Source organism: Pholcus phalangioides, unplaced genomic scaffold (genome assembly GCF_987345545.1).
Source record: "Pholcus phalangioides strain wild (caught in Gottingen) unplaced genomic scaffold, Ppha-v1.0 ptg000007l_1, whole genome shotgun sequence".
Classification (NCBI taxonomy): domain Eukaryota; kingdom Metazoa; phylum Arthropoda; class Arachnida; order Araneae; family Pholcidae; genus Pholcus; species Pholcus phalangioides.
The window spans coordinates 25,908,107-25,934,473 of NW_028301600.1; positions in this window are offsets into that span (position 1 = coordinate 25,908,107).

A 26,367-nucleotide genomic window follows, 5' to 3' on the forward strand; every position below is an offset into this window, starting at 1 on the left:
CTCTCCTTGCAATTGTACTGTAATTTGAAATGTGCAAAATTCCCATATCTATGATTTTTTGTAACTGGGAAAAATGTACAGGGTGTTTCAAAAAGAGAATCATCCGATTTAAAAAATCATAACTATTCAGCTTTTAACTCGTTTTTGATCAAATAATGGATAGGTAGAAAGAGGGAAATCTCGAGTTTCCCGCAGTGTCCGAAAGATAGTGCTCACGCTCTTCCTTCGGCTGCCACTTCAGTGTTTGTCAAAATTGGCTTTTCCCACAGTTAGAAACCGATTCGGATGACTTCATTTTCCAGCAGGACGGGGCACCACCACACTGGAGCTTGGACGTTTGAGAATTTTTGAACAGTCGCATTCCTAAACGATGGATAGGCCGTACGGGACCTGACGATTCAGTTAAACATCACTGGCCTCCAAGATCTCCGGACCTCACAATGTGCGATTTCTTCTTGCGGAGGTCTCTAAAAGACTACGTTCATGTGCCTCCCCTTCCAGCCACATTAGTCGAACTGAAGATACGCATAACAGTAGCTGTGGATGCAAACATGCTCGTACAAGTTTAGGACGAATTTGACTACCGTATAGACATATGCCGCGCATCCCAAGGTGGGCATATGAGCACCTTTAATTTGGTTTGTAAAAAATTTTTTATGATTAGCCATGTAATATAAAATTAATCTTAGTGTTCAATATTGTTCGTAATATACGCATTTCAAATAGGGTGATTCTTTTTGAAACACCCTGTATATTGAACATAAAATATACAGAGTGCATAGGTAACAGGGCATGTGCTAATTTATCGGCAAACCGTTGATCTTAGAGGCATACTTCTAATTAGAAAAAAGTATCCAATTATAACGTGTAGTACTCAGATACTCATTTATGTTGCAAGGGGTTGTATAGCTATTAAAATAAAAATGTTAGCCTTCACGTACGTTATCCTCCTTTACGTTTAAGCTGTTGGTGATAAATTTGGATAACATGCATTAGACTTATAGGCGATAAATGTGGTAGCCTCGTTCCACGTTAAAAAAAATGAATAAAGGGAAAGAAAGAAAAAAAAGAAAAATAAGGGTGAGAGGAGAGGAACAGTACAGAGATAATTAGCACGGTGCTTTGCTTTTTCACCCTCACCTACAAACCTGTTCAGTATGTTTTTCTTTACTGGTTCTCTTTCTCACTTCTATGTACAATATGGGGGGATGACGTGGAGAATGAGGAGGGGAGAAAAGCTGAGGAGAACCGCCACCATCGTTATCTGAGTTGATTGTTATCTCGTTAAGATATCACGATAGTGATGGGAGAACAGAGGGGGACACACACACCCAGACACAACTTTGTTTTATAGGGTTAAAATACACCGACGCGATGAGGACAAAAGAGTTTGAAGAAACAGTCCGCTGAATTTAATTTATTCCACTGGCGTTTGGAAGCAATATTACGACCCTCATCGTAGAGGGGTAAATACGGATACCCTCTGCTGAAGAACCCAATTACAAAGTTGTTGTCTTGTCTTTCATGATGCCAGCAAAAAAAATACACTTTTCTAAAAGCCATATTCGCTGAGATATTCGAAGTCGAAAAACGCAGTAAATTGGGGAAAATGCGTTAAATGCGGATAAAACGGTTGAACCGTATTTAGCACTGTTTGTTTCTCAACTTTATTCTAATTCGAATATATCAGTGAATATGTTTTTTAGAAACATGAATCTTTTTTGTTGCTATCAGAATAGACAGGACCATGTAATTGGGTTCTTGAGCACAGTGTCCATATTAAAAGTTAACATTTTTATTTTAATAATTACACACCCCCTTACAACATAAATAACGTGTGCGCCGCAGAATTGCTCCCTTAAAAATTGAGAATAGCTTTGCTCTTGATAACAGTAACAAAGCCAACCTACTGTCTGATTCTTTCCTGAAATGCTACGTCGACGATTCGTTGTTTTCATCGCCTGATACGTCTAATTTAGTAATTTAGAGGTAGTACTCTAAATTATGTATCAGACAGTAGGTTGGGGTTACCACCCCTTATTCCTGGACATGTTCCACCAGCACAAGATATGACAGATCGTAGAGAGTCGTTGGTAAAGCTCAGCTTCTGGATCTGTTGATGTCACTACCTATTTTTGTAACGCCGCAATTTCGGTGAGTGCCTTTCTATTCAGTTCGAATGCTGTTATGACAGCGATCTGGTTCCCGATATCTGGCAACAAGCTTGTATTATTCCTGTCCTCACGAAGTAATGTTGCTCGTCCGACCCATGCAACTACCGTCCGATATCTTTGAAGAGCGTGGTTTGCAGAATGTTCTAAAGATGCCCGTATTTATCTCTCTTTTAGTTTACCAAAGTACCAAAATACAAATATCATCCCTAAAGAACAGTTCGGCCTCGTTTCATGAAGAAGATCACCAACTATCCAAATGACTGAATGTTTCAATGAATGCTCCATCGCTATGGATCTTAACAATTCAATAGCTGAGATTTACGTACTGTTTGCGAAATTAAGTTACTTAGGACTGCCTGATAAAGTGATACGTATATTAGCCACCTTATTTTCAACCAGATACCAGCCAGTCAAAGTGGGTCATACATTATCTAGTAGTAGATTTGTAACTAGTGGAATCGTACCAGGCTCAGTGTTAGGTCCGCTGATGTTTCTAGCATTCACATACGTCATCCCCTTTTCCCTGCTTCCCGTACCTTGCTATGTATATTTAGTATATACATAGCCAGTACGTACTGATGATTTGAATTTTTTCCAGATCGTAGAAGATTTTCAGTCTGCCTTCAACTAGCATGTGATTGCCTCTTGATAAGGAGTGAACAAAATTTACTGCCTATATCAATGGTTAAAACGTTTGTGTTAAACATAGGGATCAACACTTCTGAATGTCAATATTTTCTAAATAATTGTATGATAAAAGCAGTAGCCATACACTCTGACCCAGACATCGATAAGACTAGAGCTTTTCAATGTCCAGCTATATAAGTAAAATCGTAAGCAAAAGCAACTCCGTTGCTTACATGACAAGAAGGTGCTATTCGAAGTGCGACTCTAATGTGTGCCTTAAACACTTTTGTTCGACCGATTCTCGAGCACACATCGTCAATGTGTAACCCTTATTTGATTGGTGACATCAAACTAATTGAAAAACACCCAAAAGCGTTTCACGAAATGTTTGCCTAGTCTCCGTGATCTCTCTTATGATTAACGACTACAACTCTTGGGGCAACGATCTCTAGAATGGCATAGACCAGTGGTGTGCAAACCGTAGGATCGTGACCCCCAGGGTGGTCGGGCCCTAGTTCATGGACACGACTCCCCAGGGGTCGCGAAAGATTTTCTAAAATAAAAATTTCCAAATAAGAAATTCATTTTTATTCAAAAATATGTCAGAACCAAAGAATGTCTATTCAGCTGAGCCAATTACCATGTATCAGAAAATGTAATTTTAACAAATTCTACTTGTACAATAATCAATATTATCGGCTCTGTCATGCCAGAATCGGAACTAACTACATTAAACAACAAAGTAAATATTTATATGATATTAAAAAACATGTAATATCTTTGGGAGTCAATATTGCCTAATAAAAATCGAAACAAGCGTTCAGAAAAGGGCTTTCGGGAGAGCACGTTTACTGGGAGAAATTTTTGAATGTCCCAGAAAACCGGAACATATGATCAGTCCACGTAGAGGTCGCGGGACATATGGTCAGCCTGTATAGAGGTCGCCGATAACTTTTTTTTGGTCAAAAAGGTGTCGCGCTTCAAAACGTTTACGCACCACTGCCGCAGACTGATCAACGACTTGAGACTGCTGTATAAATGTAGTTGTTGTTGTATAAATGCATAAATTGTCTGTGGTCTAGCCTATATATCGACTCTTTCATCGAACATGAAGTTCATGAACTCTCGCATCAGAAGTCGCCCACTGTGCATAGGTATTCCATTTGCGAGAAGGAACGAATTGCAGTATTCATTTTTATGTCCGGCTGGCAGAGCTTGGAGTGGACTTCCATCTGATCTCGTTTGTACACCGACGTACCCGTTGTTTTGCAAACGACTATTAAGCTTTGACATTTCGAGTTTGTTTTGTCAGATACCCATTTTAATTTAATGTCTCCCATATATTTACACTTTGTCATTATTTGATCCTTTTCTTTTGATTTTTTTATCATGCTCTTTTTTTCCTTCCCTGCAATGTAAATGCAACCAGCCTTTTGCGGATGTAAATAAATAAAATATCTGAGTTCTATACACGTTTATTTGGTTAATTTTTCCAATTGGAAGTATGCCTATGCCTCTAGAGGATTAACGGTTCACCAGTAAAATATCATGCGCCCTGTTACTTATGCACCCTGTATGTAAGATTATAGAGCCTCAGGATTATATGCAAGCCTTATTCGATTTGCATATTTTACCGAGAAGGAATTCGTTCATATTATCTAAGACTGCGTTAACCTTTACGGTGAAGAAACCCCTAAAACTTTTTCAATCTTGGCTTTATTAAATTTATTTCACTATCCAGTTTCTATGTTCAACTCGATACAGAAGTTTCACCGCCAGTTGTCGTCTCGTAGGAAATCATACTTCAAAGGAACAGAGTTCGGTCACTGAAATTTTCTGTGCATCACTTTGCATTTAAGCCCTTTGACATCGGTGGAAGAGAAGCCGAGCAAAATTCCATTTATCCCTAAGTTCGCATTCATATTCATACACTCTGAAGGAATTCGTACTGTTAAATATGGGAGTTTGGTTTGTGAAAAGGATTTGAATTCAGTCGGGTGTTGCTTAGAATCGAGGGGATACATTAATTTTCATGAATCAGGATTTTGTTCCACAAATCTTTTTACTTTCGTAACTTATAGATATTTACGACATTGCACATGAGTGAAATCAAAAATTAGTTAATATAATCTCCTTCGTTACTCGAGAGTACCTTAAACTATCGATAGGTTTAAGAAAATGAAAGAAATGCGATTGATTATATTTTATTTCCCACTGTTGCAAGATATCGATTGACATTCAATTTATGATTGAGTAAATCATTAGCTCATTCCGTATTAAATAATTAATTTTTTTGCCATGGAAATCACACGAATATTTTCCTATTTGTATTTTGATTTCTTACCGCTTTAAAAAAAATCCGCTTTAACTACTGAACACATTGTTGTAACAAAAATTTAATTGACTTAACCCTTTATGGTCCCGTGTATTTTTGAATATACATGGCAAATACATAGTGAAAACAACATTTTAACAATTTTTCATTATCTCAATTTTTTTTGTATTTCAAAAAGTACGTCTTTTAGTGTTATTTCAATACAACTACTATATTTCAATTTCAACTACTATACTTTTTTTATGTAGAAAGAGTTGATTCCATGTCGGTGTCATTTTTCCAGAGCTGCTGCAATTTTGAGTATTCCGAGATATATAAAATCACACCAGATTGAAGGAATCGGAAATAAATAGTTAAAAACTATTCACCTTTCCTAAAGAAAGATTTTATCTGTTTATAAATAACATTAAAATCGAGACAAACTGTATATTTTAACCTTAATTAACCATTTTATCGAATTGAAAAATCTACTCTGTTTAATTAAATAGCAGTGTTGGTGTATTGCTTCAATTGAAAATATGCTAGCAGCACCAATTTACATCCGTTTTTGTAAAAAAAGGAAAATTCAATACGTTTTAATGGAGATCGACCATGGAGGGTTAAGGTCACGAATAAACTCGTATTTTTTTTCACAAATATATATTTAAGCATATACATATATATTATGCACTGAGAGGAAACGTGTTATACAGGATCCTGTATTTTTCTCACATAGAAATACGCTCAAATAGATCAAATATTTAGCAAAGGCTTCTCCTTCAGATTGTGTTATTGCAGTAAAGAATGTTTTAGAGACGTTTGCAGTAAATACTATGAGGCTGTTTTATGCCTTTTTTTGCAATTTATAATTCAATCCAAACGAGCATTATTTTATTTCAAACATGAAATTTCCATCGAATTTTCATTTTTAAGGAGGATTATTCAGATTATACTTTATATACTCATGTGGTTGCATGGGTCAGTTTCCGACTATGATTGTTATCTGTAACGATATGTATGAAGTAGAGTTATTATCACGAATGACAATTTTTTGCATGTGATTTCATATGTAACGTTTTAAATACCCTAAATATAAAGTTGATGTTTTCTTTTCGTGAGTGATAAAGTTCAAGGTCTCGGGTGAGAAGAGAGAGATTCTCTCACAAGTTTCTCGCTAACACTTCAATAAAGTTCCATGATAAACATAAATGTACGTTTCGTAATGGTGTTGCTATCTAGAAATAAGAGGCATAAAAATTCATAGCTCTGGACATCAAAGAAATCTCTCAAGAAATTGCGAAGTATTTCAAGCCCTTTTTCCTAGAACAGTGAAATGGTCAGTATATTTTTCATCGTTGAAGTACTTTCACTTTGACAGGGGAAGAGAAAGAAATGCCGAGCTCCTTTCGCTTGAAATAAAAGCTGGAGACATATACACCTCTATAACGTTTTGCGAATAAAACTGCGGGAGAAATAACAGCCGCAGCTCCAACATTTGGTAAGATAACATTTCGCCGAAGAAATTGGTAGCGAGCTTTCCGTAGACATTCGGCATGACGATTTCGGAAATATATATGCTACTTCATCTATAAAGAAATATTTAAGATGCCTTTCGAGTGAATGTTTTAGTCCAATTCTTCTCTTCAACAGACATTTTTGTCCATTTTTTCCTATGCATTCCTGTAACTCTTGCTGTCATCCCTCTTCTGCACTTTTATCTGGTTCCAAAAGAAAGGACATACAACTAGAGAAAGAGAGAGAGAGAGATTGATGGTCTTGTGCCTTTATAAGCGGCCATCTTTCCCATATAGGCTCCGAGCAGACATAGCGAAACAGACCACGGCGAAAAATAGACATCGTGAAACAGACCTGATGAGGGGTGGTTATTAGTTCTCAACGCACATTCAGACTCCCAAATGGAATTCTGAGGGGAAAACATTCCCTTTGCAGTATTCCATGAATTCCCTCCCGGCTTCCTTCTATCCCTCACTCTTTCTATACTGATTTCTAAAGCTCTCTTTCCTTTATTGCGCTTTCTGCATTGTTGTTCTTTTGGCAACGAGCTTGGCTGCACTTTCCTGAAGATGGCGAATGGCGAAAAAGGTGATTGAATTGTTTTCTCATGTTACCGAAAAGAGAACTGCTGGCCTATATTTTACACGTTATCAATAAGACATTTGGGCACCAGAGCCACGGTATCCTTTTCTCTTAACGTTTAATCATCTCTATCATCGAAGCGATTATGTGTTCGATTTCAATCTTATTTCATTAACCACGGCCAAACTAATTAATTACTATAATTGGTATCAGTTTTCATTTGGTAATAAATCCTCTGAATCTAACGCAGTGAATGGCGGCTATCTAAAATGGTCATATTTAGTCTTTTTTAAAGTTATTCTTAAGAGATGTTGCATTAATGAAGGTTCTTAAAAATAATCATGTTTCAGTCTTAAAATGTACAAAAATGAAATTATTTCCTTCCTTTAATACTATATGTGACATCCATACAGCATTGAAAAAGTAATTATTGGAATGTTTCTTGGAATAAAATGGATAGTTTTAAAGGTTGAAAAAAACACACACGATCTCTCTGAATTTAATAACGAATGAAAATTTTTACAAACTATGCGTCTTACGAATACTTGCAAATTTCATGTTATTAACTATCTACAGAGTGATTATAAGTAATCATAGTTGAATCACAATAGCAAACACGGTAGAAAGTGTTTTTAGGATGTGCACAACAGCAATTCACCAAAAAAATAGCATTTTTTCCGAAGTTATTTGCCGCGATATGCGCTATCAGCCAACAGGTCCAGAGGGGTTGTTATGTGGTAGACTCCCTTATGGTGCAGTCTGAGTAACAAAACTTACCATAAGACATTATACTGTTTGAGCATTGTTTGGCGAAGCATAACTTGATCGCCCTCACACGAATAGAAACCAAACTCCAATCCAATACGAAACTGCATATGCGCCAATAAAACCAAGCATTTATTTTTATTCGTCTGTGGACCACCAAGGTCATACCACGCCAAACAATGACAAGCCAAGCGCGAATCCAGAGAAGTGTGTTGGGAGGCGATCTATTGCGTATGTTCGTTCGATTTGCTCTGTAAAATGCATGACAAAGTAATTTTTTTTTCATAGTATACAGCTCTTGGGAGGAGTGATTCCCCCCATACCCTCGCTGAATACTGGCTGTAACAAGCGGTACAATGACTTGTGGTAGCTACCACAAGTAGAATGTACAAGTAGTACAATGACTTGTGGTAGGTGCCTACCTACCACATTACAACACCCGGCACGCTCGAATGATTGGTAGGACATATTCCAACAAATACGTCGGAAAATATGGGATTCTCTTTTGGTGAAGTGCTGTTGTGCGCTCATTAAAAAAACCCTATACGGCCTTTGCTATTGCGATTCGACCACACATTCTATGACCAAAAAATGCTTGTTTAGGTGTCTTATCACCTCTAAAAGTTTGTCTCATGAATTTGGACTGTATATTCAGTCTTTATTTTACCTATCACTTAATTCATATTCATTAAAATAAGTCACACGTTCACAATTTATTTTACCTTCAAACAATTCCATCCATATTTTCCTGATAGTGTGACATCAAGCGCATGTATAGATATTTAATACGCCGTACTGCCATGATAGCGCACATTAGGTAAAATAAATCGGTCTTCTTTGAGATATAATTAAATGATAGCTATATGACATGGATTTATGACTTCGCCTGCCGAACAAGCATGAAAAGTCAAAGAGAAAATGAAACCATCTCCCTTACCAAAATGTGGCTTTTAAAGAAATGTAGCCAAATAAGAGTTACCTCAAAATGGATCGAAAAAATTAAATATGTAGGGGGGGGGGGGATTTTGAACTAAAGAGGAAGCTACCACAAAGTAAATGGGTCCTTCATAGTAGTGGTACTTCATAAAGGTTTTAATACTTTTCTTTCGCATAATCCTCCAAACTATATTCTAATGTATTTATTTTAATATTGATAAAACTAGAGTTTTTTTCCTTTATTCGTTTGTATTTATTTATGTATTAAATTACCTTAGGAAGGAAAATCAATCCGGATGTCCTAATAAAGCTTTTAAAATATAATAAGATAGACAAACATCGTTCCTTCATTTTGCTCAAAGTTTTTTTCGAAACTTCGGCGTACTTTAAAAATTGTTGAGGCATACTCAGAAATTCAATTGCCTTTTTTTTTTCTCCTGAATGGCGCCTAATCTCTTAGGATCCCTGCTGAACCAGAGATTTTGCCATAGATTATCAACAAAAAACTTTATATTATCGCTGTAAAGAAAGTTACCCAAACAGCTTGTACGCTTTGGAATCGCTCGAAAATTCAATAACACAGTCTAGCCTTTCATTGCATCGGAACATTTTCGCATGGCCGTGGGATGCATGCAGAAAAACCATCTGGCTGCGTGCGTGTTTTTACTTTACTTCCTATTTTTGCTTTGCCGTCCTTTTATTCCATCAACCAAATGAAATCCGTAGGAACAGGATGCACGCCATGTGGAGGAAAAAGACTACGGATAGAAAAGGTATTTTATTTCTTCGTACAGATCTGAAAAAGCATCTGAATAAAAATGATGACATAGGTTTTTTTTTTGTTATTATTTTTCCAAACCAATGTTAGGCGTTTTTTTTTTCTTTCGGCTTTGTTTCTATCAACATGCTTATATATTACATATAACATTTCTTTATATGCATTGGTTATATATGATACGCACGATGAGAAGTCATAACATCAAAAATTGATTTTTTTTTTGCTTGCTGGATTAGGTTTCATCGCTGATATGATCCTCTAGTAGCATGTAAATATTATATAACATCAATATGAATGGTACATATTTGTTTTGGTTTCAGTTGAATGATAATAGGATGCCCAAAAATATACATCGGAGTTTTTGCTTCTTTCAAGGAATTTTTCCTTTGATTTTTAGGTACAAACAACGCAGCTAAAACAGCCCACGTGGATGAAATCCAACCAGAGATGAAAGGGCAGAATGAGTTTTGTGTGTTTGAATCCTGATCTGTTTTTGTAAGACTTTTATTTTTCCCAGAGGAAGATGAACGAAAAGAGGTTTCTTAAAGTACAGTGGTACCTGGGCTTACAGACTTTTCAGCAAATGAAGACTGCCTCGACTAACGAATAGAGATTCGGCTAACGAACATTTTACAAATACAAATAAAAGGCCACAACAAGCAAAATGTCCAACGAGTTGACTGAAAAAAAATGCCCATAAAAAAATGTGGATGTCAAATATGCTAAAAATATAGCAACCCAAAATAGGCGTGAGCGCGAGCCGATCTCCCCGTTAAAAAGTCTCGCCACAGAGAACAACAGGCCTGAAACAGTACAAATATTCAATCATTGCCCTTCATTCACGTCTGAAATATAAATGGCAGCACTGAAAAATCAGACGGCAACACTAGATACGCACTCAGACTGTTAGGTACACACACTTACACTTCCGGCACAACTCACTAGGTAGTAAATTAATTGCTCATTGCGATAGACCTGAGTTGTGCTCGGTTTGAAAGAAAGAGAAAAAAACCCCAAAATAAGAACAATAACAACGAAAAAAAACCAATACACACTAAAATAAAAATATTATGGTAAAATAAAATACACTGTCCATGAAAAAATATGGTTGTTTTATCTAAGTATAGATTTTCGTTGATATGGATGTACGTGCTAACATAAAACAACCACATCATGAGTTGTATTTACTGTAATTACTGTCGCTTGAGCCCGATTAACTCATGTCAATATTTTTTCAGATGTATCTCCACTTCTCTTTTTGAAAATTTTTGAATCACTTCAAGCAAAATGAAACATTCAGCTAAAATAGAAAAAAATGCATTAAAAATAAAGAAGCCTATATTTCTACAGCACGTGTTCTTTCAGTGCAAAATTTAGCAGTAAACTGAAAAGTCTGGACATTCTAGGAGCTTATCTTCTGCATCTACATGCACCAGACACAGAAATGATCAAATCACAAATGGATGGGGATACCTACGAACTCGACTGTATTATGCCTAGCACTCTCTTTACTCGACTAAAGCTGGTGTTGATTCTTGAAGAAAAAAGATCTTCAATATCTCATCTTATAAATTTCCATTTATCCAGTTTTAAAACTGCTCATTTTAGCCTTCGATCAGTTTTTCTCTTTTATATAGCGTTCTTGGATGATTTAAAAAACTTCTTATCACAAAAAATGAGTAACTTTGCCTAGTTTTAATTTATACAAAAATTGCCACGTTTTTAAAACCAGGCAAAGTTACTCATTTTTTGTGATAATATTTTAGCCTAACGTGTGCTTTCTTTTCATACTACGTCCGTTGATTCCTGGAACTTCGCCAGTATGTGACAATTCGACCAATTGAATTTATTTGTCTTAAAAACGTGGCAATTTTTGTATAAATTAAAATAAAAAACTTCTCTTCAAATTTTGGGCAATGCAGAATGAATTAAACGATTTTACATGGAAATCTATAGTGAATGGCGTTTCGGCTAACGAAGAACGCATTATCATCGTTAGCCGAGGTATCTCTATAACATCGAAGTCATCCGCACCTTCTGGAGTTGCCACTCTATAAGTTCTTCCTTCACAAAAAAATAATTGCGATTCCTAATGAGTGAGTAGTGAATCAACCCTACGCTGATATAACCAGAGTTGGTACACGAACAAATAATGATCGAAACAGCTTTCGTTTATTGAATATGTTATTTTTGATGTCAGAATGTATGCGTGCATTTCGCTCATTATCTTATCGCCCCAGAAATACACTGGGTACATATAAACTCTCGTGGGAAAACAGAAGTATTAGACTCTCTCTCTTTACTGTTTATATGCAAATCAGTTGATGGAAACTGGTGGATAGATAAAATATTTTTCATGTTTTCAGGTAGTTAGAGGTTTGTCTTACTCTGTTTTAATCCACATTAAAGCAAGAATTTTCAAAGAAAGTGAGAAAACGCCCCTGTTGCTTTTGTGTAGGGTAGGTCACAAGAATGATGCAAGTGTCAGTGGCAAAATGGAGGGACTGCTACCCCTATGTGAATCATCTTTGGTGAATGAAGTTAATGAATTTGTTGATGTGTCTCGATATAGCTTTTTCGAGCATGATGATCGGCGGTAATGACAAACGGATTCATCAACAAATAGACCTGAAATTTTCGGTTGAAGAAACATTAGAAACAAGATTTTTTGTTACTCAGTGTATCATCGCTTGTAGTAAGAACAAATTGCTTCTCAATCCTGCCGGAATAGCTGCAAATTGCCAATAAAAAAACTCATTTGCACGTTTTAGATCGTACATTGCAAAAAGAATTGAGCTTTGAAAGGATGAAGTGACTGCCCATTATAGTTTATATATACTACTCGGTGGATGCTAATATCATCGGTAAACGCTGGAGTGGTTTTTCTAATGCATCGTAGATCTCAAAAGAAATTACTAAGCGTTTTATTTGCTCAGAATTGACGAGAGTTTAGTGTATTGCCATCTTAGATCCGAATATTCATGTTAAAAATGAATTCGAGACCTTATATAGATATATATATTTATATAAAGTTGATATATATATATATATATATATAGTATGGTATATTTGGTGGTCGAGTGGCCACTTTTTGGCCGCTGTGGTGGTCGAGTGGTTATAGTGCCGGACTCGTGATGCGAGGATCCGGGTTCGAACCCCACAGTGGTGGTCGGCTGAAGTTGGTTTTCTGTGGTTCCCAACTTCAAGGCGCAAATGCGAGCCGATCTCCCCGTTAAAAAGTCTCGCCACAGAGAGCAACAGTCCTACAACGGTAAATCGTTCAACCATAACACCTCACTCATAGTTAGTAAAACGGGGGGGGGGGCAGATGACAGCACTACACATAACAAGCATTACACAGAAACAAACTATACGTCAGGTTGCACTACACGTACACGCACATTCCCGCATTTGGGGGGTTCCGCGGGGGGGGGGTGCATGTGTGGTGTAGCAGTAGTAGGTAGGGGCTCGGGGATCCATGATGTTCTTAAGTCAGCCAACTCGTTGGGCAATTTGCCTGTTGTGGCGTTGTATTTGTATTTGTATATATTATTTTAAGTAGTATATATTATTTTAAGTAGTATATAATATTTTAAGTAGTATATATATATATATATATATATATATATATATATATATATATATCAACTTTATATAAATCAAAGTCACGGTTTAAATTGCACATATACAAAATTAGTAATTTTTATATTCAAGAAAAATAGAATTTGTGTATTTAGCAAAAACTGAAATTCGTATAATTAGCAAAATTGAATAATAAAATCGTATAATTAGTTTAAATCTGAATTCATTTATCACTGATTTCAGAATCTTTTTTTTTTTGTAATTTTATTGTACATATTTTATTATTATCTTATTTGTATTGTCTGCACATTTTTATTATTATATTTGTATTTCGTGTACATTTTTATAATCATACTTGTATTTCGTGTAAATGTTTATAATCATATTTTTATTTCGTGTACATTTTTATAATCATACTTGTATTTCGTGTAAATGTTTATAATCATATTTTTATTTCGTGTAATTTTTTATAATCATATTTGTATTTTGTTTAATGTAAGTTATTATTTTGTTATGTGAGTATAATACGAATGGGTATTATTTTTTGGACTTGGTTAGTTATCTAAGTTCTATTAATCGTGCCCGAAACACAGGGAAAGTAACTATGACTATGTATATCAGGGGTCTTCAACCTTTCGGGCATTGCGGGCCAAATAAAAACTTTCCACGAAGACCGCGGAACACCAAGACATACCGTGGTATTACCCGTTATTAGCACGGTTCCCCAAATTATTGAGCATTTTTATTTACTCTGAAATTATCACCTTCATTAAATTTATGAATTCTTGCATATATTGGTATAAAGTTTTTCCCCGATTCCCATTTTTTAATTAATTGTTTCTTTCCTTTATTCTGAAATTTTCCCGATAATTCCTGAAGTTAATTTTTCTTAAATTGTAAATTTTCATATACTATGAAATTATTTCATTCGCCTATTCTTAATTTTTTTTTCCATGAAATTATTACTTTTAAAAATTCTAAAATTATTTTTTCAGTAGTTCTGCAACTATTTTTTTTATTAATTATAAATTTTCATCACTTATAAAATAATTTCTTTCAATAATTCTAAAATTATTTTTATTAAGTCTTTTCTCAGCATTTTTTTTAAATTCTGTAATTACGTATGTCTTTTGGATGCCAAATTTTATCTCAACTGTTTTTGTTTTCACATTCATCAATTTATATCTCGGAGTTCTGAGTAGTTTCTTAAATAGTATTTATTATTTATTAAACTTTACAAAATAGGTTTTACACCCATATGTGTATGAATCAAATGATAATAGGGTACAGTAGAACTTTCTAATTCGAATTTTGGATCATTCGAACTTTTCCCCTTGAATTTTCTAGTTAAGTTAACGTTAAATTTTTTTGTTTAATTCGAATATTTTGTATAGTTCAAATTTGGGGGGAAAAAATCATGATTTTTGTATGAACTATTCAGTTTGGAAAAGTTCTACAGGAAGTCAGACTTTGCTTTTCGCGATAAAGTTGTTAAACAACAAATTTTTAAACACTAATGAAAATTCGCAAATTCTGTTTTTCCTCTACTCTTTTTTTTCCATTTGAACATTGTTCAGCAGGAGTGCATCGAGACTGTGTAGGATTGTCACTTGATACCGATTATGCTTTTCATCCTATAGACCAAAGTTTATCATTGAAAATCTGAATTTTTTTTGTCGCACATTAAGAGTTTGGAAAGTATCAGAAACTTCAGATTGTGTAATACGTTAATGAAAGAATATTTCCTTGATAGCATAAAAACGATAAGCAAAATTTGGGAAACAATTTCATAACGAATGATCATGAATTGTTTCCGTAAATCAGGCTTTGAACATTGTCAAGAAATTCTTCAGTGATGCTGATTCCAGAAGTGTGGAATAATGTAGCAGCTAAGATCACAATTATATATATATTATAATTAATAAATTATTTAAATTTGGGAAACGGTTTCGTAATTGATGATAAAATTTTAATAATTGATAATTGTTATCCTTAGTGAATGTTTATGACTAAATTGGAATTTGCAGTCATTTTACAGATCAAGGAGAGATTAATTGGACAATTCGAACTTGTTTCCAGTGACTTTGAACTTCGAATTAAGCAAGTTCTACTATAGATGATAATGCCATACAATAATAGTCTCTTCATAATTTCCCTCTTGTCGATGTCACATCAAGTAGAAATGGTCCAACTCACTCTGGAACGTTTCTTCCTAATGCCACAGGTTATATTTTCATAATCTCTATCGCTATTACCAATTCACTGCACGTTTGTATCGCCAGCGGGTGAGATATCCTCGTCCCGAACAGAAAATATTGTTATCGGTAAAGAGATTTTCTCCGGTATATATCTTAGGGGGTATCTATTATTTTTAGTTTCCTCGTGCCTTCTTCTTTTGCTTTTTCCTGAAGGCATCTTTTGGCATCTTTGTGCGTACGTACATCCTCTGTCCCGTGATTAGTGTTTCTTTGGTCGACTCTCGATCTCAACGTTCATCTTCACTTCGATGTTCTCTGACGAGCGGGAGTATGGAGCTGATAGATCACAGATTGATCGATGGACCCTATATTTAGGTGCTTTCAGGAATGAGCCAAGGAAGACCTGCTAGGTGCGCTTATAGAAGTATAGATGTCTGTTGGTGTGGTGGACGGATTCTGGGAGGTAAGATGGGAAATCGAGGAGTCATTTTCGATGGGGGAGAAGAATGCATCACCTATTGGCTTATCGATCCTTCAATTAATCTATCTTATCTCAGTCTAGCTGGTTGTGTGGATTTTCTTTTCCTTTATCTTTCCCTTTTTTTTCAGCTTCTTCCAACTTGCTTGGATTTGCTTTCGAGATTTTTTTTTTTCTCCTACTTATCCCAATATGCGTCGTGTTTGATCTGATCGTGGAATTTATTTGCCTTTGCGGTCCATTGTTTAAGCGTTCTCTTTACACAATGGTGGATATCAGCTCGAATTGCGGCTTCTTGGCCGAAACACATAATTGGAATTAACCGGTACGAATAATTCCAATAAAAAGATTTATTCTTGGAATATATATATCTTTATATAAACAGTAATCACTTAATGAGAATTTAGTTTTATTTTTTAAGGGTTTTTTTCTTAGGAGAACCATGAATGATTTTTAGTTTGAGATAATTTTTTTGTCGCATTACTTGAGATTTTTTTCGAGTTTACTTTCTCATCTACTAAGGATATATACTTTAGCAGGCAGAACCTAAACACTGCAATTATTAGTCACGTGAAAATCCGTACACCTGCCACTTCCAACATGAAAGACAGATGGCAACACTTTGAACAGGAACGTCTAAGTTATTCTTGTTTAAGCTAGGGAATTCGTATACATCAATGTTTCCCAAAGTGGGAAATATCGCCCCCCAGGGTGCGATGGAATGGCTCAGTGAGGAAATAGAGGCTGCAGTGGTATAACATAGGATCCCATGAATTTGTTTGAGTTGGGGGCGTGAGAGAAAAAATTTCTGAAGAAGGGGGCGATTTTTAACAATAAATTTAGTAAAACTACAAATACAAACATACAAAGGCCACAACAAGCAAACTGCCCACCGAAGTGGCTGAAACAATTGTGCCCATAAAAATATCGATGTTAAATATAACCAAAATAGAAAAGCATAAATCACCAAAAAAAATTAGTAATATATAATGCCGCTGTGGTGGTCGAGTGGTTATAGTGACGGACTCGCGATGCGAGGATCCTGGTTCGAACCCCACAGTGGTGGTCGGCTGAAGTGGGTTTTCTGTGGTTCCCAACTTCAAGGCGCAAATGCGAGCCGATCTCCCCGTTAAAAAGTCTCGCCACAGAGAGCAACAGTCTTACAACAATAAATCATTCAATCACAACACTTCACTCATAGTTAGAAAAACTAGTGGCAGATGGCAGCACTACACATAACAAGCATTACAGAGAAACAACAAAACTTCACGTCAGGTTTCACTACACGTACACGCACATTCCCGCATGTACCGATTCGTTGGGGGTTCCGCGGGGGGGGGGAGAGCGGGGTACATGTGTGGTGTAGCAGTAGTATGTAGGGCGTCCAAAAAATGGCTCGGGGATCCATGATGTTCTTAAGTCAGCCACCTCGTTGGGCAATTTGCCTGTGTGGCGTGGTATTTGTATTTGTATAATACACTGCCCATAAAAAAGTTACGATTGTCTTATCTAAGTATGGACAGCTTCTCGATTTACCCCAACATGTTTATCGTATTTCTATTTAAACGTATCAATTGCGTTAGAATTCACAACTACCGGAGGTAAACTGTTCCATTTATAGCAAACCGTATTGCAGAAAAACTCCCTGCGACATATCACAACTAGGAATTTCCCTTTACTAAAGGATACTGGTGTCGAAGCAGTTTATTGACGCTGTATTAATAATTCATGGTCCCTCCTATATATTAAGTTGAAATTTTTAAACACTCCTATCATACCCACCTCGACACCTGCATTCTTCCGACGTAAACATATTATAGAAATCAAGTCGCTCTTGATTTCTAGCTCAAACCTCGTGTACCAACCAGAACATGCGTAGCTGTTCTCTGCACTCGCTCTATCAAGTCTATATCCCTCTGTATGTAAGGTCTCTACTAAACCATTATGACATACTGCAATCCCGGAAGAACTAATTCCTGGAAAAGTGGAAGAATCACTTTAGGAGAACGCGAAGAGAACATTTTAAGAAAGAAATGAGTTTTACGGATTATTCTAAAATTAAAATGAAGTATGATCAGAGAAATAATACAAAATTCAGCTGTTTTAGCTCCTCGAAACAATAAGACGTAACAGTAATAACAAAATATATTTTATATATGAAAGAAAAAAATTAATACTGTATATAAAATAAATAGGAATATATATGAAACACAAAAATATTATATGAAAAAAAAATTAATATATGAAATATTTATGAAATTTAAAAAAATGAATTAAAATTTTGTATACTGCTCTCAATCAAAAAAAGTGAAAGAAACTTGCGCCAATCTCTTTTGTACAGAAAAAAATTCAAACCTATACCATTCAAATGATAATTAGTCGGGATATTGATTGATTTAAATTATTGTTAATTCTTTACTTTCTTTGTGTGTGCTCAATAGTGTCTCAAATTTCTGTAATGATATTAAATCTGAAAATTAATACGGCGATAGTAGTAAAAAAGGGGCAAAAATATATAGTTACAACTATCCCTATCTCGATGACTTTACATTGAACTGTCACAGATGAAATTGTTTCCCATACAATGAAAAGAGGAGCAATTTTTGATGACTGACATTTTCAGATTGGAATATTTTTCTTTATTAAATAAGACTTAGAATTTTATTTTCGTTGCTAACCTTTTTTAGCGACATACAGCAATCGTTTCGAAAAATTCCTCGGAGAAATATTCAAGAGGTGCATGTACGGTAGATGTAGTAGCGTAGCACATATTTGCTAATGAAATTTAGCTTGACTAAACTTTTATAATATACAGTTTAAAAGATGAAAATCAAAAGCTCATGAGAGAGAATAAATTAGAAATAATCCCTCTTTACCCCGATCTGCAACAAAAAATGAATAATGATTCAAGATTAAATTCAAACATTTAAGAACATTATGCATGGTTAATAATCAAAAGATGAATTGTGTAATGCAATTATACTCCGAAATACTTCATAAATTATTCTCACGTAGTTCGAGCGAAAGGGAGGAAAAAAAAGTCTTATAAATTACATTTCGAATCTTTTCGTTGATGTTTTTAGTATTGCACATTCTCAATACCTATAAAATATTCAACGTTTGTCTTTGATATCAGAATGAAATTAACTCACAGTCTCGGAGTTCATTAAGATTTCACAGGTCATGTATCCATAAACTTGGCAAAATTCAATTCATTTCCTACTGGTTATTTGATTTCTCTAAAAGCGGAAGCTAGTTAGAGTAAGACATCTTTGAATGATGATGATGAAAAGGGAGGGTTCGTTTGAGAAATGATGCGCGACTTCCAGATTGCAACGGGTGGTCTAGCGGGAAATGAAACTACCAATCGGTTATACCGTCAAAAGACGTTTCTTGAAATCAAACCACGAAACCTAGCCGAAGACCGAATTTATTTCATTATGATAACACATGAGCGTAGGTGTCTGTTCAAGGGGTCCCATACCTTTTGACATGGTGAAAAAAGCTAAGTTCTAATTAAATATCATTAAAAATACTATTTAATGATTGATTTATTTGTAACGTTTTACACATATTCTCGATTGTACGTGCTATCTTATGCTGGTATAAAATTTTACGAATCTTGGATACTTAATGTTTTGTAAATTTTCAAAAAAAAATGTGTTAAAAACAACTCGAGCGAATGATAAAATACCATGACCTCAATGACATTGAATAAAAATTGATTCAAGATAAAGAAAACTGTTTAGATTCATGAAATCTCAAACTTTTGCTTCATTTCATGAACTGAACAGTTCCCTTTATTTTGGATCAATTTTTATTCAATGACATTGATGTCATGGTATTTTATCATGCGTCCAAGCTGTTTTTAATGGATGTTTTGAAAATTTACAGAAAAACTTAAGTATCCAAGATATGTAAAATTTCATACCAGCATAGGATAGCACATACTATCAAAAACATATGTAAAAAGGGTTATATAAACCAATGGTAAATATTATTTTTAATGATATTTATATTAGAACATGTTAAAAGGTATTAGACATAAAGTGTGTGTGTGTGTATATATATATATATATATATATATATTTATTTATTTATTTATTTATTTATTTATTTTAGATCTCTAATATATATCATTTCAATTACTTCGAGTATTTTTTGTATTCAGTCATAGTTTTCCCTGGAGTTTTGAATTAGTTTTATTATAAAATATGAGTTTTAAGAGTTTGCGCGTGAGGAGAAATTGTCAAATTAATGTATTGAAAAAACATGAATTTTTTATGCTGTGAAGGGGTGACTCTACATGACTCGAAAAGTGTGAATGGAAAGTTATTATTGCATAATATGGTGATTGTACTAAATGCAAAAATTTCATCAATGATACAAAGAAAAAATTCCCAATGATACTAAGTATGCAAATTTACAATGTGTTAGGTATGCAGATTCCCGAGGATGCTGAGACAAATTTTACAATTCTGAGTAAGAATTTCACAATTTTCATAATTTAGAATTTAACAATTTTGATAAGTTAGAATCTTTCAATTATTATTAATTTTTTTTACTTATTTATTTAATGCTTAAAGCTTGAAGTAACAAAATAATAACTTACATTAAACAAAATACAAATATGATTATAAAAAATTACACGAAATAAAAATATGATTATAAACATTTACACGAAATACAAGTATGATTATAAAAATGTACACGAAATACAAATATAATAATAAAAATGTGCAGACAATACAAATAAGATAATAAAATATGTACAATAAAATTACAAAAAAAAAAAGATTCTGAAATCAGTGATAAATGAATTCAGATTTAAACTAATTATACGATTTTATTATTCAATTTTGCTAATTATACGAATTTCAGTTTTTGCTAAATACACAAATTCTATTTTTCTTGAATATAAAAATTACTAATTTTGTATATGTGCAATTTAAACCGTGACTTTGATTTATATAAAGTTGATATATATATATATATATAATATATACTACTTAAAATAATATATACTACTTAAAATAATATATACTACCTATAAAATATACCATACTACATATATATATATATATATATATATCAACTTTATATAAATATATATATCTATATAAGGTCTCGAATTCATTTTTAACATGAATATTCGGATCTAAGATGGCAATACACTAAACTCTCGTCAATTCTGAGCAAATAAAACGCTTAGTAATTTCTTTTGAGATCTACGATGCATTAGAAAAACCACTCCAGCGTTTACCGATGATATTAGCATCCACCAAAAACTGCAGTTAGATTAAAGAAACGCAGCTATTTTGGGTTGCGTGATTAATCAGACGAAGTATAAGGCAAAATACAACTAACTAGATTAGAAGAGCCAGGTCTCCACTAATTGACAAGCAAAGCGTATCTTGTTCTCATTTATTTGGCTTTGAAGTCTCTACAGCAGATTCAAAACGATTCGAGTTTTCGCTTTTTCAAAAAATATTCTCCGTCTCCCTTTAGTTCAGAAATATGACCAAGTTAATAAGTTCATGAATCCCGCAAACTGAGATGAAGCAACAGCTTAATTTCCAGAGAATACTTTTAAAGGTCTGAACTTTGTGCACTTTTAATAAAGCAGTTACCCACAACATTAACTTCCTTTTACGTACCGAATTTCCTCCCATTTCGTTCTGCTTTTCTAAAACGGAAGCCCTTTCCTCCAGAAGTGCATTATTACAACCAAGCTCTTCGACCACCTTCTCCTTTTGCTCGTTCCACACAGTCATTTGCGTCTTTTCCTTATATTTCTAAACATTACGTCCAACCAGACTCGAGCAAAACTAGCGTTTGAGTCGAAGAAACGATTTCGTGAAAGCTGTAGCGATGCTTAATAATGAGCAAACGGTCATAATTAAACCAGAGGTGTGTTAGAGGTTTAAAACGTTTTTCCGAAATTTCACTTTTACTTTCCTTCTCTCACTCAAAAAAAACACCATTTCTTTTGCATTTTCTCATATTAATTCACTCTTTTATACTTGGAATGCTTGCCAACGCACTGATACTCCCCGCAGTTTTGCGCACTTTATCAAGAGGTTCGTATTCCATTGCCGTTACTCCAGATAATTAAGCCTCCTCCTACTTCTGCGTCTCCTCTTCGTTTTGCATATATTTAAGAAGTGTTATAATGCAGTTTGGTTCTTTAACGTGGTGCCGAAAAGCCATTAATAACTTATTTTTGAAGCTGTTGTCTTTTGGGTCCTTTCAGCTCACAGCGGCGTAAAGTAATTCAAAGAAAGCGTAAAAGAGATTGCCCTAAAAAATGAATAAATAATAATAACAAAAGACTTGGGAGTATATTCGCGTGCATTAAAAAATACGACGCATTCAGTCGCTTTTATTTCTCTCCGGTTTTAGATTTTTCATCTGAATTAGGCAAAACTTTCTCCATTTTTTACATTTTCACTTCACTCTTAAATCTCGCTTGACTGCTTAACCGCACCACTTAATTTGCATCTGTTAATTAAATTGAAGACTTTATTCTCAACGTGCACTCACGCATGCCATTATCCTCGTGCCCATTATTTCTGGGGTTTTATTAGTAAATATGTGATGTTTTTTCCCCCTCATCTATTAAGGCAGATTTAGCAGAAAACAGCGAGAGTAAACAGCACACATCAAGAAATTATGCTGATTTGGCTTTCCAGCTGTTCTTATATTTTCAAAATTTACTAGTATTACGCGAATTCAGCGGAACGCTTATGCATGAAAATATAAGAATATTGCTCAAAGAAAGGTGAAGTTCATTATTTTTTCTTTATTTTATAATTTATTAAATATTACTTTTTATTGGTAATTTACGCTTGTATTTCTCTCCTAATTACTCGTTCACTTTTGTTGATTAGAACCGTTAATATTGTGTGTGTGTGTGTGAAAAAAGTAAATAACTAAATCATTTTTCAAGAACGTTACAACTGCTAACGTTTTTGCAGTTTATTTTCTGGTTTCGTGTATCAGGTTTTGCCAACCATACTAATGTGTGGATGAAACTTGTTTAATTAATGTTTATAAATTTGTGAGGATACATGGGGCAGCGGAGTGGTTCGGCATCAACCTCAGGTACAAATACAAATACAAATACAAATACAACGCCACAACAGGCAAAATGCCCAACGAGGTGGCTGATAAAAAGATGCCCATAAAAATATGGTTGTCATATGTTTCAAAAATACAGCAACCCAATTAAAAATGCAATTAACACAAATTACAAACAATATATACACATGATAAAATATTATACAATGCCCATAAAGAATACTTATGGTTGTCTTATTCTAAGAATGGATAGCTTCTCGATTTACCCCAACATGTTTATCGTATTTCTTTTTAAACGTGTCAATTGTGTTACAATTTACTACCTCCGGGGGTAAGCTATTCCATTTATTAACAACCCTATTGGAGAAAAATTCCCTGCGACACCATAACCTTGCATTGTCCCTCACCAATCGATACTGGTGTCCCCTTGTAAAAGCAGTCGATTGGCGGTGTACTAAAAGTTCATGGTCCATCCTATCCATCCCATTGAAAATTTTGAACACTTCGATCATATCTCCTCGACACCTGCGTTCATCCAATGTAAACATATTCAAAAAATGAAGTCTTTCTTCATAACTCAAGCCCTGTGTGCCAATAAGGACACGCGTAGCTCTTCTCTGCACCCCTTCAACCAAGTCTATGTCCCTCTGTAGGTATGGTCTCCAAAACCTTACAGCATACTCCAGTCCAGGACGAACTAAGCCTCGAAAAAGCGGAAGAATGACTTTAGGAGAACGCGAAGAGACCTTTTTGAAAATGAGACCAAGCATTCTATGACAAGCTTAGGTAATAATTCCGATTTTGGGCATGGATGCATGGCAGTGCATATTTGGTTTTAAAATATAATAGAAGTTGGTTTTATCTTCTTTCTTATAAATACAATGACTCTGATACACGGAAGTAAAAACGTAAAAAAAGTTAGATTAACTAATCAGGTTTTCGAGACCGTCACTAAAAATGGAGGGTATATCTGGCTAAAGGAAGAACATCGGCAGTTTCTAGTAAAGTTTTTTCCTAGTGGTGATTCTTATCATCAGAAGATGTTTGCAGGTCTAAAATGATGTCAATAAACTTTTTTCAAGCTATTTTTCGGAGTCCGTAAGGACTTCTTGAGTTATCCAACTATGTTCGAGAGCACTTTTCTATAAAATGGTACTGGAGTGAAGTTTAATAACATTTCCAGTAACAGTATTCTAAAATAATGAAAGCATGATAAATTTTGGACTAACTATGTCATTTTCTATGAAAAAGTCACTTTCATGTCAAATCAAATTTTAAACAAAATCCATGAGATATTTCAAACACGAATGCTAACCATTATATGAATTTAATGCTTTATTATTTTCACAGTACATTTAGCTAGTAATGGTGCAGGTTATCAACTGTTAGTTTCGAAGGTTACGGTTAGACCGAGCCATGCATATTATGAAGATACTGTGCTTCCCGTTCGGCTCGTCTATTTTTTCTATCTGGAAAACAAATTTATAGATCATGTTGGAATATAAGTCAATAAATTTTTAAGCCCATTTAATTTATCAGTCAAAAATATTTTGGAAGAGAAAACCTACATGCAGTAACAAAATTTAATGAATGCAGTAGTAAGACATTGACATGAAATCGCTATCACCACCCGGTTTTAGAAGATTTAGTTGAAAACGCTATTGCGATAAAATCCTTACTTATAAATATTAAATATACATACAAATACAATATATTAATATCTAAAACGTTTATACGGGGGGATTACTTAATTCCCCTTGCCACATTTTACTGGCGAATCGTTGATCCTAGAGGCATACTTCCAATTAGAAAAATTATCCAAATAACTTGTAGAACTCAGATACTCATGTTGCGAGGGGTTCTGTAGATATTAAAATAAAATAAAAAATACACGGAGACCCTGTCCCCAAAAACCAGTCAAAAGTTGTAGTCTTGTTTTTCCTGAGTCTAACAAGAAAAATCCACGTTTCTAACTACAATATTCACTGAGATATTTCAAAAATCGAGGAAAGACCAGCATTAAGAAGACAAAGGAGCGTTGTGCATTAGTTTTTGCTGTTCTTTCCCATTTTCCCTCTAGTTTTCATGAAAATTTCTCTCAGGAACGCTGAATTTTTTTTTTTAAATTTTTTTTTGGTTTCGGGAAAGACAAGGCCAACAGCATTATAATGCGGTTTTTGTGGACAGGGTGTCGATATAAAAAGTTTTATTTTACTTTATTTTATTTTAATATGACGTGTGTTTGTGTATGTATATATATATATGTATGAGTTCTACACGCACATTATTTGAATAATTTTTCTAACTGAAAGTATGCCTCTATGATCAACGGTTCGCCAGTAAAATGCGGCAAGGGTGAATTAAAAAAACCCTGTATAGTTTTTCGATTAGTTCATTTATTTCATAACTTTTTTCTCTCACATTAAACCCGACACTGGTGGTTGCCATCAGGGGATGTTTTCAGGTCTGTTAGAGATGTTTGAGCATGTAAAAAGCTCTTTAAATAGGTTTGGTGGACCGTAAGGGGCCTGGCTATAAAGAAGAAACTATGCATTGTGTCTGGCTAATCTATTTTGTCAATTTAAAAAAAAAAATTAAAGGCGAAGTTGTAATATAAGTCAGTCAATTGCTAAGCCAATTTAATTTATTAGACAAACCATTTTGGAAAAGCAAACCTGCAAGTTTAAGAACTAGTAAAATTTCACGTCAAATGACTATCACTTTCTTTTTTCATATTTGATTGAATTCTTACTTATGAAAATGTATGTCTAAAAATTTTATTTAGTTTCTTTATTGGTTAATTTTCGACGTGAATACGCCTTTTAAATCATTGTACGATACTGAGTGCATTTACAAAATGTTATGTAACGAAATAATTTGTAAACGTATCTCAAGAAGTATTCAGTATACAGTATATCAATATACGGATAGAGAGAAAGAGATCTCGTTAAACCAAACCCCCCCCCCCAATGATACCACTCTGGTTTTAATACATCTTCTGATCTGGGCACCAAGCCCGCGGCCCGCTTTCGTAAAGAAATTGTACCACCCTATATCTCAACAGGTTTGCAACGCAAATGAAAACCAATGAGGCCGTCTGATAGGCATTGTTAAGACAAATCCAATGATACCAATCCGGTATTATTAATACCTTGTCTTGCCTGGGCACTAGGCTTTCGGCTTTCGTAACGGAATTTTTTACCAAAAAAACTCGAGAGGTTCGCAACGCATATACAGTAGATGATAGTGGTATAGTCTGTTAGCTATTAAAAAAAGTAAATCTGATGATATATACCAATTTAATTATGTCATTACTTCCCACGAGATTGAAGGCTCAA